Source organism: Schistocerca americana, chromosome 4 (assembly GCF_021461395.2).
Source record: "Schistocerca americana isolate TAMUIC-IGC-003095 chromosome 4, iqSchAmer2.1, whole genome shotgun sequence".
In the NCBI taxonomy this organism is placed as follows: domain Eukaryota; kingdom Metazoa; phylum Arthropoda; class Insecta; order Orthoptera; family Acrididae; genus Schistocerca; species Schistocerca americana.
The window spans coordinates 232,440,115-232,460,047 of NC_060122.1; positions in this window are offsets into that span (position 1 = coordinate 232,440,115).

Sequence of the window (19,933 nt, forward strand, 5' to 3'; positions counted from 1 at the left end):
ATGTTTTCGCTCGTCAGTGTGTATACGTGCCTTGTAGAAGAGGACATGATGGGAGGAATCCTCCACGGTACACATTCACTGTAAAGAACCTTCTGAAGAAACAGAGACTGCAGCATAATAGGTGTAAAACAAAGCATAGAGCTGTTACGAACTTCTAGAAATTTTAGAGAGGAGTGACCACGTAATATTTTCAACTGGAACTCACGACCGGAAACATACAGTTAGGGTCCTACTGTCGTTTTAAAACATGTTTGCTTGGTAGGTATGCAACAAGGTAGTCACCGTGAGAGTGGAGGGGGGAGGGGTTGGTAACGTCCGGTCTGTTGTTGTCATTTGACGTCTATCCTTCGTCTCTGACCCGGTTCGAAACTCATTCACGTGTCTATGAGTGTTAGAGCAATATGGTTGAGTGCATGTTTGCAGGATACACCGACGTGATCCTTCTGTATCTGAAGCTCATGGTAGAGGAAGAGTCGCTTGTCGGCTTTATCAAGGTCGTTATCCAAAACGTTCAACTCCATTGAGTATACCTTTTTTAGCACAATGAAGCAACGGCTTCGAAAAAGGGTACCGTAACCGTCAGCAGGTGAAGCTCCAGGTAGCGCTCCAAGCAGTCGCTGCACTTCAGAATTGGCGTGTTGTACAAAGTTGAAGAGAACCCCTCAACGATTACATGAACAATTTCTCGTGTTTCTTTGGTTATTAGTGAGTAGAATTGTAAACCAAGTGAAGTACTGGGTCACGCCTAATACATTGGTTGTAAAAAACGTCTCGTTACCAACATCTTTTCAACGGATGTAGCACGGAAACGCAACATTTCCGTGCGTGGGTTCGATTCAAACTATTATCTACTTAATCCCTCGCGTAAGTCCTAGAAGTTTGTGATGGGAATTTCCGAACACCCTGTAGATACTGAAACGCTGAATGAAACATATTTGGTTGTCAAGAGGGCAACGCGTGAAACGTTCAGCGACTACCATAGCAGAACATTATCGAAGAATCCTCCACGAAACCCCAAGATGTTCTGGTAATACCAAAATGCTGCTAATGATACCAAAGTTAGTGTTCAGACACTCAAGGAAGATGAATTAAAATACCAATCAGCCTTGATCGCAAGAATTTACTCAAAATTAATAATCAGATATCAAAATTGTATCCGATTTCGATTTTATCAAAGACCGTCTTCAACATGTCTCAACAGTCGGTGAACATAGCCAACGGCTACAGCACTGGTGAGTAACGGAGGACATCACTGCTGACTGCTCATCAGATAATGAACAGAGATGACGGCTGGAGCGTTGGTAAGTGTCGGAAGACTCCAGCGTTAACTGCTCAGCTGAGCAATTACCAATGGTGTCCTCCGACACTTACCAACGCTCCAGCCGTCGTCTTTGTTCAACATCTGACGAGACATGGTCTGAAGATGATTTTTCATTGAATCCCTGCGATCAAGAACGATTAGTATTTTAATTATCCATCATATCACGGTAGTCTTCCCGCAATATTTTCAGAAGTTATTACTCAGGGAAAATCCAGAGGCTTAAACTGAGGGTACCAAAGCAAAAGGAGAAACACTGAGCTCTGTTTTCAATTGTTCCTTTGAAAATGAATGTACAGGAATACTGTCCCATTTTAATTCTCGCACCACTACACAGATCAGTGATTTGGATATTTGTGTTAGTGGCTCTAAGAACCAGCTGAAATCGCTAAAATTTAACAAAGCTTCAGGGCCTGATGGAATTCATTCCTGATTCTACATCGTATCTGCAGCTGAATTAGCCCTTCTTTCAGCTACACTGACGGAGAAAAACGAAACATCAAAAATTAATTAATCTACATTAATGAAACTTCGTGGATACATTTGTCTAGGTAACATGCTTAAGTGATCAACATCGCAAGATCATAGGTTACTGTAAGTGCGAGACAAGTCATTGTACATGTGAATTACTGGTACATTAATAATCGATGTCACCGCCAGAATGCTGAATGCAAGCAAGCAGGTGCCTTATGGCAGTATCTGAGATAGAGTTCCATGCCTGTTGCACTTCTTCGGTCATGACAGGAACGATTAACGCTGTCTGTTAATGACGCTGGAGTTATCGACCTATGATGAGACAAAACTGGTGATCGAGCAGGGTAAGGGAATGTGATGAGACCCTGAAGAGCGTGTTGGGTTACAACAGCGATATTTGGCGAGCATTATCTTGTTAGAATATATCCACTGGAATGCTCTCATGTTGAACAACTGAGTTTCCACGGTTAATCCCATTTCCCTTGCACGATATTTCAGCTGCATGATTCGCTGTCTTTTGCATGTGCTGTCTGATACTGACTACAGTGTGGAATGAGTCCTGTATTTATGCATATGTTGTGACACACACTACGTCTGCGCCCCGTGGAGCGTCTGTCAGTTGTATGCGCAGACCAATAGCAGCGATCGCTGTGTTTTCTTTTAGCCGCAGCTCTTCCGAACGCTTTGCGCGTACTTTTTGGTTACTATCTGTTGTCGGTTTTACTGCATGAAGTTCTCAATGCCGTCCAAGTACGCTCTCTGCTCCGCATTTAACAGTGGAATTCCCACTGCACTCTTAATGATACCACCCTTGATTTTAATTTAATTTAATTTAATTGTTTTGACTTCCCTATATAGTGAGTCAGTCCTTCCGACAATCATTTCTTTTTCGATTTCTTCACATTTTCCTTGCAGCCATTTCATCTTAACTTCCCCACACTTCCTATTTATTTCAATCCTCAACCACTTGTATTTCTGTATTTCCGAATTTCCGTGAACATTTTTGTATTTTCTTCTTTCATCTACCAGGTGAGGTATTTCTTCTGTTACCTATAGTTTCTTCGCTGTTACCTTCTTTATACCTATGTTTTTCTTTCCAACCTCGGTGCTTGCCCTTTTTAGAGACACCCATTCCTCTTCAACTTACAGCATACTGAGCTATTCCTTATTGCCATATCTAGAGCCTTAGAGAGTTTCAAGCACATCTCTTCATTCCTTGGTACTTCCATATCCCACTTCTCTGCGTATAGATTCTTCCTGACTAATCTCTTAAAGTTCAGCCTACTCTTCATCACTACTGCATTGTGATCTGAGTCTATATCTGCTTCTGGGTACGCCTTGCAATCCAGTACCTGATTCCGGAATCTCTGCCTGAACATAATGTAGTCCAACTGAAATCTTCCCGTATCACCCGGCCTTTTCTAACAAGGGGAGGCCGCCAATTGTGAAATTCAGATTCGATTCATACTGCTCATAATAAAAGCTCATGGCCAGAGGTGTAATGTGGCAGAGCACCAAGATGCACTTCTCAGCCATTGTCGAGAAAATCGACAGTTAAAAGAAACCGTTTCGGTGAAATACTCTCTACAATTAATAACTTTCTACAGTGTCGTGGCGCAGCGGTAAGCGCTCGGGTTCGTAATCCGAAAGTCGCCGGATCGAATCTCGCGCCATGCAATTTTTTTATTATTAGTTTTTTGTAATTCAAACATTAATGAATTGCTTATGCATGTTGGTGAAGGCGGATCGCTCTCCAATTGTACCGCCTCCATTTTTCCGTTTGTTTAACAGGGTGTACCAAAGCTCTCACGTCCGCACTGATTTTCGACGATGTTATAAGTTGCGCTAGGGACCGCATCTACCTTCTTTCGAAGTTAGCAGGCAACTACGCTGTTATGCGGCGGCTCGTTTCGGCCCATTCAACATCTGTCCTACAAGTGCAACGAGCGAGTAACGGAGTTTATATTTCATATCTGCCACAGCAAATTTGTGTTCGTGGGGTCTCTATTCTAATTCGAATGTTTGACTTACGCTATACGTATTCGTTTCGGAATATCGTTTCTACGTCTTCCGTTAACTATACGTGGTTAACATTATGAAGACAATTAATAACATTTGTGAAATACAACTTCGTTTGCGGAAAACATAATGATGTTCGAAGTCGCCAGTTTTTCCACGACAAACGACTTTCAACAACTTATTATATTCATCATTGTTGCAACTGATTGCCGGGAATTATATATATATAATCAGTGCGGACGTGAGAGCTTTGGTACACCCTGTTAAACAAACGGAAAAATGGAGGCGGTACAATTGGAGAGCGATCCGCCTTCACCAAGGTGCATAAGCAATTCATTATATATATATATATATATATATATATATATATATATATATATGAATTACAAAAAACTAATAATAAAAAAATTGCATGGCGCGAGATTCTATCCGGCGACTTTCGGATTATGAACCCGAGCGCTTACCGCTGCGCCACGACGCTGTAGAAAATTGTTACTCGTAGAGAGTGTCTCACCGCAACGGTTTCTTTTAACTGGCGATTTTCTCGACAACGGCTGAGAAGTGCATCTTGGTGCTTTGCCACATTACACCTCTGGCCATGAGCTTTTATTATGCGCAGTATGAATCGAATCTGAATTTCACAATTGGCGGCCTCCCCTTGTAAGTATACCTCGTTCTCTTGTAATTCATGAACAGAGTATTCGATATTACTACATGAAATTTATTACAGAACGCAATTAGCCTTTATCATCTCTCATTCCTTGTCCCAAGCCCGTATTCTCCTGTAACCATTTCTTCTACTCCTTCCCCTACAACTGCATTCCAGTCCCCCATGACTATTAGATTTTCATCCCCCTTTATGTGCCGGCCGCTGGTGGCCGAGCGGTTCTGGCGTTACAGTCTGGAACCGCGCGACCGCTACGGTCGCAGGTTCGAATCCTGCCTCGTGCATGGATGTGTGTGTTGTCCTTAGGTTAGTTAGGTTTAATTAGTTCTAAGTTCTAGGGGACTTATGACCTCAGCAGTTGAGTCCCATAGTGCTCAGAGCCATTTGAACCATTTCGAACCCCTTTATGTACTGTACTACCCATTCAATATCCTCATATACTTTATCTCTTCATTTTCATCTTGCGATGTCGGCTTGTATATCCCAGCTATCACTGAACTGTTCATAGTAACATACTTTCTGCCCTATCTTCCTTTTCATAATGAACCCCACTTCCTTTATACCATTTTCTGCTGCTGTTGATATTACCCAATGCTCATCTGACCATAAATCCCTGTCTTATTTCGATTTCACTTCACTGACGCCATACTCTATCTAGATTGAGCCTTTACATTTCCCTTTCCAGATTTTATAGCTTCTGTACCCCCCCACCGCTCCCCACCCCCACCCGCCACTCGTAGAACGTTATCCGTTCGTTAGCAACTCAATCTTTTTTTATGGTCACCTGTGAGACTATTCCTGAGTCTTTTGCCAACTGAGAGATCATCATGACACTTATTTAGTTACAGGCCATATGTCCTATGGATAAACGTTATCTAGTTTGAATTCAGTGGTTTCCATTGGCTTCTACATCCTCATGCCGTTGCTCATTGCTGATATTCCGCCTTCAGGGGCAGTTTCCCACCCCAAGGACAAGACAGTGCCCTGAATCTCTGCCCACCTTCTTTGATAGAATGAGGATGACTCCTTATGCTTGAAGTCTTCGGCCGCCAATGCTGATTATTAATCAAATTTTAAGCGGTTGCGGGTTTCGAACCAGGGTTTGAGTTATAGTCAAAGAAACTTCGTATCACAGCCTTACTCTTGGTGGGTAGATGGAACACGCTCTTGTTGTTATGTTTGAGGAGAATTCTACGATTTTGGCAAATGTCGGACCAACATATGGAAAAAATGCGAACCTTCTTCGTTTCTTCTTCTACCACTTCGTACACATCAGCCGGGAAACAGGGCGCTGTGCCTTTTGAACATCTCGAGAAGAGTATTCATTTTTCGAGAACACAGATTGTAGGTGTTCTGCCTGCGTCGCCAAATTATCAAGATCTGATGAGTTGTGCCCGGTGAACCAAAGTCCTGAGTACACCATTTTTCTGTGCGGATAGTGGCAACTACTGGCTTGCAGATACAAGTTAGTGTGAGTGGACTCGCGGTACACAATGTAACTTAAGATACCTTCCGCCTTCCTCTTGACTAGTACATCTAGGAGTGGGAGTTGTCCATCCTTCTCCAGTTCCATGGTGAACGGAATGTTAGCGTGGCGTGGGGTTAGGTGGTCCAAGAGAACAGCGAGGTTTTCCCCCCGTGGGGCCATATAACAAAGCTGTCATCCACTTACCTAAAACAGTTCGATTAATCTCGGGCCGATGTAAGTGTCTCCTCTTCAAATCTCTCCACAAAGAGATGGGCAACCACCAGACAGAAGGCTCGCATTGCCACAATGTTCGTTTGCTCGTAGAGTAGACCCCCATATAGGAAGTACGTCGAGATCAATATTTCCTGAATATGTCCGGGAGAGCACCGCTGAACTTTTCTCCCATCAGCTCCATCCAAACCCCAAGATTAAGTCTCCGATATGGAGTGTGAATGATGACCTGGATCTACAGAAAACGGACGTGAATGTCGCATGGCATACCTCGGCCAGATGACCGTTGACATCAGGTGCAAAGAACACCAAAGGCATACCAAACTGAGACAGGCAATGAAGCCAGCTATTGTTGAGCAATGGAGAGAACGGGAGATAAAATGTCTAGCTAGACTTGGGCGTCATTGAGTATTTCATACAGCAAGGCTGACAACGGATAATTAGCCACAAAGTAAGCTCACTGCCTGCGGAACAGCCGCTGCTAGAAGAAAACGTTACGGTAGCTGCTATTGGTCGGCGCATACCACGCACAGAGCACCTGACGCTCTGCGGACCGCAGACGGATCGCCTATCACGGCACACCCACAAGTACCGCACTCGTTCCACGATGGAATTAGTATCAGACAGCACCTGACAAGAGTGCGAATCATTTGAAATATCGTGCAAGAAAAAGTCGGATAACCGGTAGAAACCCGATTGTTCAACACGACAACGCTTCACCGGGACATCCTGAAGAATTACTCTTTAAAGCCGTTCATGAATGGCAGTACAGCCCGTCGGATCGTCAGACTGACATTCAATTTTGCATTCAGGACGTGTGGGACAACCACGAGAGCACTCCTACTGTGGTACGAAATCGCACCCCAGACCATAACTCCAGATGTGTGTCCAGTATGTCTAGCAGACACATAGTTTGGTTGCCGGCCCTCAACTGGCCTCCTAACCAACGCACAGTGCCCACTGCCGCCGAGGCAGAACCGGCTTTTATCAGAAATAGAGCATCAGCCCTCCAGTCTGCGCTTCAATGACCTCTCGCCTGATACCACTAAGACGCAAATGTCGGTGGCTTGTGGCCAGTGGAATACATACTACTGGGCGTCTGTCTCGGAGCTGTCCTTGAAGTACCCGATTCGTAGCAGTTCCGTCGTGTCACTGTGGTGCCAACTGCTGCTCAAACTGCCGCTGAAGTACGATGCAACAGAGCCACATACCGTACACGTTGGTCCTCCCTTTCTGTAGTGCCACGTGGCCGTCCGGAACCCAGCCTGCTTGCGACCGTACGTTCTCGTGACCGCCGCTGCCGGCAATCATGTACTGTGGTTAACTTCCTGCCTAGTCTTTCTGCAGTTCTAGAAGAAACATCCAGCGTCTCGTAGGCCTATTATGCGATCACGTTCAAACTCCGAGACGTGTTGATAATGGCGTCCTTGTCTCCATAAAGGTGTTCTTGACTAACATCAACTCACCACGTCCAGCGTCAAAGGTAAGTAACGCTCACGATCCTTACACCATGTACTCAAAGCAAAGCTGATTTTATTATTCATAGTGGAGCTGCTAGCTCCATTCTTAAGCGACTCGCGCGAAATCAGACGTCATCTTTCATGTTGTTGTTGTTGTGGTCTTCAGTCCTGAGACTGGTTTGATGCAGCTCTCCATGCTACTCTATCCTGTGCAAGCTTCTTCATCTCCCAGTACCTACTGCAACCTACATCCTTCTGAATCTGCTTAGTGTATTGATCTCTTGGTCTCCCTCTACGATTTTTACCCTCCACGCTGCCCTCCAATGCTAAATTTGTGATCCCTTGATGCCTCAAAACATGTCCTACCAACCGATCCCTTCTTCTAGTCAAGTTGTGCCACAAACTACTCTTCTCCCCAATCCTATTCAATACCTCCTAATTAGTTACGTGATCTACCCACCTTATCTTCAGCATTCTTCTGTAGCACCACATTTCGAAAGCTCCTATTCTCTTCTTGTCCAAACTGGTTATCGTCCATGTTTCACTTCCATACATGGCTACACTCCATACAAATACTTTCAGAAACGACTTCCTGGCACTTAAATCTATACTCGATGTTAACAAATTTCTCTTCTTCAGAAACGATGTCCTTGCCATTGCTAGTCTACATTTTATATCCTCTCTACTTCGACCATCATCAGTTATTTTACTCCCTAAATAGCAAAACTCCTTTACTACTTTAAGTGTCTCATTTCCTAATCTAATCCCCTCAGCATCACCCGATTTAATTTGACTACATTCCATTATCCTCGTTTTGCTTTTGTTGATGTTCATCTTATACCCTCCCTCCAAGACACTGTCCATTCCGTTCAACTGCTCTTCCAAGTCCTTTGCTGTCTCTGACAGAATTACAATGTCATCGGCGAACCTCAAAGTTTTTACTTCTTCTCCATGAATTTTAATACCTACTCCGAATTTTTCTTTTGTTTCCTTCACTGCTTGCTCAATATACAGATTGAATAACATCGGGGAGAGGCTACAACTCTGTCTCACTCCTTTCCCAACCACTGCTTCCCTTTCATGCCCCTCGACTCTTGTAACTGCCATCTGGTTTCTGTACAAATTGTAAATAGCCTTTCGCTCCCTGTATTTTACCCCTGCCACCTTCAGAATTTGAAAGAGAGTATTCCAGTTAACGTTGTCAAAAGCTTTCTCTAAGTCTACAAATGCTAGAAACGTAGGTTTGCCTTTTCTTAATCTTTCTTCTAAGATAAGTCGTAAGGTTAGTATGGCCTCACGTGTTCCAACATTTCTACGGAATCCAAACTGATCTTCCCCGAGGTCCGCTTCTACCAGTTTTTCCATTCGTCTGTAAAGAATTCGCGTTAGTATTTTGCAGCTGTGACTTATTAAACTGATAGTTCGGTAATTTTCACATCTGTCAACACCTGCTTTCTTTGGGATTGGAATTATTATATTCTTCTTGAAGTCTGTGGGTATTTCGCCTGTCTCATACATCTTGCTCACCAGATGGTAGAGTTTTGTCATGACTGGCTCTCCCAAGGCCATCAGTAGATCTAATGGAATGTTGTCTACTCCCAGGGCCTTGTTTCGACTCAGGTTTTTCAGTGCTCTGTCAAACTCTTCACGCAGTATCTTATCTCCCATTTCATCTTCATCTACATCCTCTTCCATATCCATAATATTGTCCCAAGTACATCGCCCTTGTATAAACCCTCTATATACTCCTTCCACCTTTCTGCCTTCCCTTCTTTGCTTAGAACTGGGTTGCCATCAGAGCTCTTGATATTCATACAAGTGGTTCTCTTCTCTCCAAAGGTCTCTTTAATTTTCCTGTAGGCAGTATCTATCTTACCCCTAGTGAGACAAGCCTCTACATCCTTACATTTGTCCTCTAGCCATCCCTGCTTAGCCATTTTGAACTTCCTGTCGATCTCATTTTTGAGACGTTTGTATTCCTTTTTGCCTGCTTCATTTACCGCATTTTTATATTTTCTCCTTTCATCAACTAAATTCAATATTTCTTCTGTTACCCAAGGATTTCTATTAGCCCTCGTCTTTTTACCTACTTGATCCTCTGCTGCCTTCACTACTTCATCCCTCAAAGCTACCCATTCTTCTTCTACTGTATTTCTTTCCCCCATTCCCCCATTCCTGTCCCTGAAACTCTGTAATACCTCTGGTTTAGTCTGTTTATCCAGGTCCCATCTCCTTAAATTCCCACCTTTTTGCAATTTCTTCAGTTTCAATCTGCAGGTCATAACCAATAGATTGTGGTCAGAATCGACATCTGCCCCTGGAAGTGTCTTACAATTTAAAACCTGCTTCCTAAATCTCTGTCTTACCATTATATAATCTATCTGATACCTTTTAGTCTCTCCAGGATTCTTCCAGGTATACAACCTTCTTTTATCATTCTTGAACCAAGAGTTAGCTATGATTAAGTTATGCTCTGTGCAAAATTCTACAAGGCGGCTTCCTCTTTCATTTCTTCCTTCCAATCCATATTCACCTACTATGTTTCCTTCTCTCCCTTTTCCTACTGACGAATTCCAGTCGCCCATGACTATTAAATTTTCGTCTCCCTTCACTACCTGAATAATTTCTTTTATCTCGTCATACATTTCATCAATTTCTTCATCATCTGCAGAGCTAGTTGGCATATAAACTTGTACTACTGTAGTAGGCATGGGCTTTGTGTCTATCTTGGCCACAATAGTGCGTTCACTATGCTGTTTGTAGTAGCTAACCCGCACTCCTATTTTTTTATTCACTGTTAAACCTACTCCTGCATTACCCCTATTTGATTTTGTATTTATAATCCTGTAATCACCTGACCAAAAGTCTTGTTCCTCCTGCCACCGCACTTCACTAATTCCCACTATATCTAACTTTAACCTATCCATTTCCCTTTTTAAATTTTCTAACCTACCTGCCCGATTAAGGGATCTGACATTCCACGCTCCGATCCGTAGAACGCCAGTTTTCTTTCTCCTGATAAGGACGTCCTCTTGAGTAGTCCCCGCCCGGTGATCCGAATGGGGGACTATTTTACCTCCGGAATATTTTACCCAAGAGGACGCCATCATCATTTAATCATACAGTAAAGCTGCATGTCCTCGGGAAAAATTACGGCTGTAGTTTCCCCTTGTTTTCAGCCGTTCGCAGTACCAGCACAGCAAGGCCGTTTTGGTTAATGTTACAAGGCCAGATCAGTCAATCAACCAGACTGTTGCCCCTGCAACTACTGAAAAGGCTGCTGCCCCTCTTCAGGAACCACATGTTTGTCTGGCCTCTCAACAGATACCCCTCCGTTGTGGTTGCACCTAGGGTACGGCCATCTGTATCGCTGAGGCACGCAAGCCTCCCCACCAACGGCAAGGTCCATGGTTCATATGTAGAAACGAACCCACCAACTTTCTTTTATGTCGCATAACGTCTTTTTGGTGTTGTGCTTCTTTTCTGTCAGTGTATAATATACTGTAGATCACTCTAACAAAGATCAGTGCCCACTAGTTGTAGGAAAGCAAAGGTCACAGTAGTCTATAATGATGGAAGAAGAGGTGATCTACAAAATTAACTCCATCAACTTTTATATGCATTTATTGTATATATTTTGAATATCTTCTGAGATCAATCGTGGTGCATCTTAATGCCTCCTCCATGGTAGACAGCAAAGACTGCGAAAACACCGATTACATGAAAACCAGCTTGCACTTTTCTCAATTTGACCAAGCCAATAGGGTAGATGCTATATTTCTTACCTTATTATCATAAATACGTTCGCATGGGACATCAAGAGAAATTTGTGACTAGCTTGAGGACTTTTTGGTAGGAAAGATGCAGCAAGTAATCTTGGGTAGGGAATCATCGACAGACGTAGAATTAACTACAAGAGTCTTTGAAGCCATACTGTTCATGTTACATATTGATGAGCTTGCGCACAATTTTAATAGTAGCCTCATAATTTTCTCAGATGAAGTAATTATCTGTAATGTGGTACTGCTTGAAAAACTGGCGCACGTACTCAGTCGGATTTTGTTAAGATTTCAAAGTGGTTGTAAGACTGGAAACTGGCTTTAAATATTCAAAAATGAAAATTCGTACCCTTCAGGAAACATAAAAGCTTTGTGTCCTATATCAATAGTATCTGCGAGACCAGTTGAAATCGTTGAGCTCAAGTAAAAATCTAAGTGCAGGACTTCGTAGTGTTTGAAACGGTCACTGAGGTTTAGTCCCAGGTCGCAGGTTTATTTGACCTTTGGGAGAGTATCACAGAGACTTTGGAGAAACTGAACTGATATACACCTGAAGGCAGAGGCAAACTATCCCGAGAAAGCTTGCGCACCAAGTTTCAAAATGGTTACTTTAGCAATACACTAAAACCCCTACGTATCGCTCCAGTAGGGAACGCGAAGACAAAGCTAGATTAATTACAATGCTCACAGGGGCATTTAAAAACTCTTTCTTTCCTGGCTCCATACGTGAATGTAATTTGGAAGAAGCCTAATAACTGGTAAAAAAGGAAGTACACTCCTCTATGCACTTCAGGTTGGTTTTCAGAGTTCCGATATAGATTTTGATGTAGAAATAGTCTGTATTAATTAAAGTGAGAGTTCGATAAATACAGTATCTGTTCAAACTATTTTCATTTCTGAGGTATCATCGCTGTCTTCTGTCTACTAAGGTATTTTGCTAGTCAGATGCCAGAAATACTTCGTCCTCATTTCTCGGATATCCCTCAGTGCAGGTGTATATTTTATATTCTTCAGGTTTTGTGTGAGTTATCTCGTTTTAATTAAAGCTTCGTTAGGTCTCAACACTGTGTCAACATTGTCTTGAGATTATGGCTGACTTGTTAATAATCTTACTGTAGGACTTGATTACACAAAGGAATGTAATGCGATGCACGAAAGATATTCTTTAACAAGGGAGTGAATGTAGTTACGAGTGCTTTTAAAAGACGAAAGAATGAATAAACATGAGATTGCTCGTTCTCTTCTGTTGACTTAAAATGAAGGAATATGAAGTTGCGCATTTCGCTCCAGTGTTATTACGGAACACATCTGGTATGCGAAGGAAGTTTCTATGTTTAAATATTTTTGTATGTCCATGTAAGACAAAACCTTCACTGAAATCATATTCAGCTGTCCGTGCAAAGATACTGATCTTCCTCTTCTCTAGATTATTTTTCATTATCAATATACCTTGTGTTTATTCATTAAAGAGTTCATGCGAAAAACACCTAAAAAGCTTCGTATGCTGTATGGCATAGCAAGCTGATCGTTTATCAGCAGGAAAGCCTTCTATAGAAAATGAATATTTTGAGACTCTTGGACGTTTATGTTAGAGAATCGTTGCAGCCGAGCTGCAGTGCTCGGAATTTTAATTAGTATGTTACTAATTATCCGTCAGAAGAGAGTCACTGATGGCACAAAACAGCTCTACTGACCACACGCTGCATCTTTCCGTAATCAGTTGTTTTCTTCATAATTAGGTGGTGGTGTTGTACTCGAATACATTAATGTTATTTGCGGCTTTGTGATATACATCGGCGCACGGGCGGAAGTGATCTGTATTTTACTTGCATACGGCAAGCTTGATGGCAACGGTAATGCTGTAGCACCATTACGTGTAGAAAAATTTCTCAACAGAAATATTCCGCAGCATTCGAGGTTCAGAGAGACTGAGACAAAGTTAAGATATGCCTGAAAATTCCATGTAGAGTCGGTATTTTCCTCGAGTAGTGTTTCCATAACTGATGTATTCACGCAAGAAAGTGTCATTTCTGTGATTGTTATTATTTGTATTGGTACTGAAGTGGCATATTGTATCGATAAATTTACTCTGTATGTTATGCCTCGTAAATATTGTTCGGTATTTGTAACCATTCACACTCGGATCGAACAGTTGTCTTTGAGGAAGTCATTTTGAGACACCTCGATATGGAACCGTCCTCCTGCACTCAACAAATGGCGAAAGCTTTGGGCATAAGTCATGCTGGAGGGGAGCGTGTTGCCTGTGAATATTTAGAGATAGTGCAAGATGAGCACTATCCACGTCGAGTACATTTTGGGCATTGGTGTTTACAGCACTGCATATTCCAGTCACAATTTCCGACTTTAAGCAAATCGTCAGGTATTAACACGTGAGGCAATACTGACCATACGACTTGCACAAATGGAAAGGGCTATTGTTGTGCGGTTTTCACAGAATGCATTGCTATTCAGGGGCTTGTGTTGTTAGCCAATCAACAGACTGTAATAATACCTAGAAAGTATATTTTTCGTGCGAACATACACTTTTTTAAATTCGTCAGTGCCTATTGACATCAACAAACTGAAAGTAGGGTAAATTAGAATGTCAGAGGTGTTTATTGAAGGGTTGTAGTGCTGTAAATTAGGATTTCCGTAATTTTTTTGTAGGATTCTAGTGCGAGTCTTTTACGAGATGTCGTATTTTGAAAGGTTTCCACACAGGCACTTGAATAATAACTCCGGTAGGGCATACTAGAGAACAACACAAGTGCATACAGTAGTTATACGAGTTCTGACCTGTAAGTAAATAGCTGACCATAACAGGGTATTTTCAAAATGACCACCTGGAGCAGCAGCACACGCTTCTTGTCTGCACACGTTCTAGCATTTCAACGGAGACGTCCGAGTAGGCTCCAGTAATACATCGTTGTATATCATCGGGTGCAGTTGGTATGTCGTTGCAGAAAGCGTCTTTCAGCTCTCCCCACAAAGCAAAGTCTACCGGCCTAAAATCCGGGGAACGGGCTGACTAAGGTACAGGACCTCTGGGTCCAATCCAACGGTTTGGAAACAATTCGTGAAGACAAGCTCTAGTACTTCGTGCTCTATCGGTTGGACATCCATAATGATCCACAGGTTCCTCCTAGCATGCAGAGGAACGTCTTCTAGCATCTGTGGAAGATGATCTGCTAGGAGGCTGCGAGACTTCCTGCTGTCAGTGTTCGGTCTATGAGAAACGGACCTTTGAGCTGATCCCACACCATACGTTTACACTCGATGTATGTTGATTTTCCAATTGGCGAAGCCAAAAAGATTTTTCTGGCCACAATCGGTTAATGTGGCTGTGACACTAAACAAAATAGATGATACATTTTGAGTATCCTGTCTTAATGTTCACGAGCAGAAGTTAACACATTTTCATAATCGTTTCCATGCAGCTCTTGATGGAGAGAGATGTGATAGGGATGCCTGACTCATGACAGTTCCTCGTGTGATTGCACGGGAGATAACGTGCGTATCATCTGCAACAGAAACAAGAACATGAATCCTCCCTCTCTTCTGTCGTCGTGGGTTTCCTTCTGTTACGTTGTCTGGGTTTTGCACAGCAACTTTCAAATAACTGGCTGACGGGGTTGATAAATAATTGCCGACGTGTTTACATATATTGGAATGTCTTGCCGAATTCACCGTGCAATAAAGAAATGCTCTCTTCCTACAATCTCCATACACCATGGACATGTCGACTTTTTCTGCATTGGTAAATTCCATCGACCACTCACGACCTGCTGCTTGGACTGAGACACTAACCAACTAGCAAGTCGCACTCCACTCAAGGAATACACAAGCACACTGCAATCAAACACAACAACATCGTACCTAGTAAGTACTCAGTTTGAATGGCACAAGCAAGAGTCCATGCAAAAAGTATCCAAAATACCATATCTCGCAACGACTCACACTATAATCCTGTAACATACAGCACTGACATTGTAATTTACCCTACTTTTAATGTGTTTATGTCAACAGGCATTGTTCCATTTAAAAAGGGTATGCTTGCACAACTGTACACTTTCTAAGTATTACCGTAATCTGTTTATTGGCGAACGATACGAGCCCCTGACTAGCAATCCATTTTTTCTGTGAAAACCGTACATCAATGGCACTTAGCATTGGAGTAAAATTGGCGGTGCAAGTCTTAGGTGATTCATCCAGTATGAGGTTCGCAGCTGCGGAAAATACACATACACTCACACACAGGGGTCTGCTTAGGTATAATAAAACACAAGGAAGCTAATTATTTGCAACATGTTCAGAAACGAGGCAGAAATTACAAAAGCCAAAGGTCATGAAAGGGATATCATAGCTGAGAAAAGACTGAGACGATCTCATAGCCTGTCCCCAACGTTTTAAAATCTGTACATTGAGCAAGCAATAAAGGAAACCAAGGGAATTAAAGCCCATCGACAAGATATAAATACATTAAGATTTGCCGATGATATTGTAACTCTCTCAGGGATGACAAAGGATTTACAGGATTGTTTGAACGTAATAGATACTGCCTTGATAAGAGATTATAAAATGAACAACAATCAAAGTAAGACAAGGGATATGGAGTATAATCGAATTACATGATGCTATGCTAAGGAGATTAGATTAGGAAATGAAGAACTAGAAGTAGTAGACGAGTTTTGCTATTAGGGCAGTAAGATTACTGATGGTAGCCGAAGTAGAGGGGTTTTAAAACGAAGGAAGACTTACAGGTTCAGAAAAGCGTTTCTGAAAGGCAGAAAATAGTGAAAAATGTAATATCAATTTAGATGTTAGGAAGTCTTTTCCGGAGGTGTTGGTCTAAATTGCAGTCTTGTATGGATGTGAAACGTGAACAATATCTGATATCAATTTATATGTTAGGAACTCTTTTCCGGAGGTGTTGGTCTAAATAGTGGCCTTGTAAGAATGTGAAACGTGAACAAAAGTCTTAGAAATTTGCTGCTCTAAAAGTGTGTAGAAGATTAGCTGGGTAGGTCGAATAACAAATGAAGATACACTGAATCGAACTGGGGAAAAAAGAAATTTGTGGCACAACTGGATAAAAATGAGAGATCGTTTGACAGGGGCATCCAGACGCGTGAAGGCATTGTCAATTCTTTTAAGGATGGAAGTTTAAGGGTCAAAATTATAGAGGGGGACCGAGGCATGAATACGATAAGCAGGTTCAAATCGATGTTGGTTGTGCTGGTTATGCAAAAATAAAGAAGCTTATATAGGATAGACTAGCATGAGAGCTGCATCAAACCAGTCTTGGAATGATGCAACTACAACAACCTCAACAATCAATCAGTCATCTTCACTGGTGATTATATACTGATTTGCCAAACGTAATGACAAAAGCAATTTTAGCGTGATGTATCAATGGCCAATGACAGCTTGGTGAAACTTGGACCATATACTGAAAGAGCTGCGACAGTATAGTACACAAGGCAAATGAAAGAAATTAGTAATGAGACAAACAGAAATTATACTTTTACTGACAGATAATAATTATTCAGAAGTCGCCGCGGATTGTGATGGTTCCCTGGACGTCATAAAACTAGGCACATGGCTGATAACACGGTGATCACCAGGGACGACAAAGAATACTCTGCAACGTGCTCCAATTTTGGCCACAAGGTTGGTAGCGAGTTCTTGTGGTAGGGGGTTCCATTTCTCCACCAGCACGGTTGACAAATGCTGCATGGTTGCTGGTGTATGTGAACGTCCTGGAGTTCGTCTCTCCAGCGCATTCCAAGTGTCCTCGATGGGCTTCCAGAAAATAATGAATCTCCGTCACTTCTGTATAGCTATTGTCTTTGAATAAAAGCGTCAGATCCGTCTGTCTCAATGCTTATTTCTTTCAGTTACCTCCTGTACTATAACAATTCTGTCTACGTATGGTCCAAGTTTCGTAGAGCTATGTTACGTGGCAGTGACACATTTTACGTTTTGCTCACCAATGTACTAGGGCATGCTGGAATGTAATGCCACCGAATTTTTGTTGTGGAGACTCTTACAGCTTTCCAAAGAAAACAAACGTCATTAACATTGTGCTGAAAAGTAAGTCCTCCGAATTTTTAAGCAGAAACTCTTAGAACTGTTTAAATAAAGCAAACATTAACATTCTACAGCTTTATTCTTCATGCCTACGTATTTGCAGCCCTCTGCACTAGAGGGCTTAGAATTGTAGCATGTATCGTGGTAGCGTGTGACGTAACTATGTTGGGAGATAAGAAACGGCGTGCTCTAATCAAGTTTCGAATCCGTCATCCAGGCATGGTGCACGCTGTCCTTCAGCATGCCAATGCCGGGCCATACACGAACTGTGAGACACCTGCCATAGTCTGACGCCTTGGGCTGTCTCCACAACAGGATCAAGCATTCTACTGTGACGTTATGAAGATAATGATCTGTCGTTGAGGGAACTATGTTGGTCGCCAAGGTAACTATGCTGAAAAATGGCTGGTTCAAATGGCTCTGAGCACTATGGGACGTAACATCTGAGGTCATCAGTCCCCTAGAACTTTGAACTTCTTAAACCTAACTAACCTTAGGACAGCACACACATCCATGCGCAGGATTCGAACCTGCGACTGTAGCGGTCACGCAGTTCCAGACTGAAGCACCTCGAACCACTCGGCCACAACGGCTGGCTATGCTGGAAAATAAATACGTAAACATGAAGAATAAAGATGTCGAATGATAACAACGTTTGTTCTATGTAAAAACCCGTAAGAGTTTTCACGTAATAGTATCGGAGCCATTATTTTCAACACACCCTCGTACGTTCACACACTGTCACCTCGAACAAAACTGATACTTGGGCACACGTTAAACCTCGCATGCTAGTGGTTAGAAGTAAGCTACAAAGGACTAGTATTAACTTGTATGCTGGTACATTTTGTGGTCAGATACCATCGGTATGTGTGTAATACTAGATGAAATAACAGCACCTTTCTTTCAGAGACGTTCTTGCTGTTGTATGCGACGTCACTAAGGGTTCGTAAAATAATGTGGCTGTAGAATGAGGGAGCAATGGCTCACATCGATGCAAATATGCAGCGCTATCCGGACGCCACGTACCCGAAGCTATGGACTGGTAAAGGAAGACCTGTTCCGTGGCTACCACAGTCAGGCGATATTGCATCTCTTCACTATTCTCTACGTCCGACTGTGAATACTACGGTGTATTCTACACATGTACCTTATCTCTTAAAGCCATGAGGTGACTCAGATACTGAGCTGGCTGCCGCACATATCTGCCAAGTTGGAGGTCTAAAATTTGTTCCCATTTGTAATGTACAGCTGTGTATTTACTACGGTACTGTCGCCCGTCGCCATAAGTTGTACCTATGCATTGCACGTTTGTTATAAAAGACGAGTCCCCAGTGAATTCCCAAATACAAAACTCTTGTGGATATATTGATACTGTCCTTGAGTTCTTTGGCTTGGGGATGATTGCAGGCCTACGGCTTCATAAAATGTTTGATGTGGCTTTATATGGTAGCCTTTTTTTTAGTTTGCACTCTTCTAACGGTTTGACTGGATCCGCCACGAATTTCTGACCTGCGGCAAACACTTCCTCTGTGAGTAGGACAGACAGCCTACGTCCTCCATAAGATGGTACTAGACACTATGCACTGTAAAAATTCGCTGAAAATGATGAAAATATACACTCAACACTGAGCTTAATTCAATAGCCCCAGAGATGTAGCTGGTCTCAATGTTTGGCCACGTTTTTGGTCATAGGGTGGCAGCTCACACCTGTAGTAAACTCAGTTTTCAAGCTGCAATAAAATATGAAAAAACAATGAAGACAGGTATTGCTGTGAAATTTAAAATATTGAATTACTCATGTTTTTTTATAATTTGAACAAGTAGTTTATTTCTATTTTTTCACGAATAGTCTACAATATATTGACTAAACACTTAAAACGCAGTCTGAGGGGCTTTTACATAAGGGTGGCCGGTACTAACTAATGTTACAACACTTCACTATAAAATTCATATGTCCCGATCACGGCACTCGACAGTCTGTTCACAGTTCACAAAATACACTGTTGTCTGCTGTCCTAACCCACTATACTGCGCTCTACTTGATCGTTTTCGAACGTCGCTACAAACATACTTATCTCCGATCGTGGCTACCAATCCCATACCAGCCCCAGATGGGAGGGACGTCCGGCTCTTGGCGTGGTTCAAACTACACTCTCCAAAGATGGCCGCCCTATACACTCTCGCAACGACTCCCTAACTCAAAACAATGTTTGATAAAAAAAATTGCGAATATTCTGAAACTAAACACAAAAACACGTACCATACATTGTAAAATAAGGAAATTTTCCGAGCAATAACGATTTAAAGTTTGCTTTTCCCGGATTTTTGATACTAAACATAAATAAACAAATAAAAATACATAGTAAATTACTCACCTACCTCTTTAAACTTTAGAATAATGCCGCTAGTTTCGTCTCTTTAAATTTA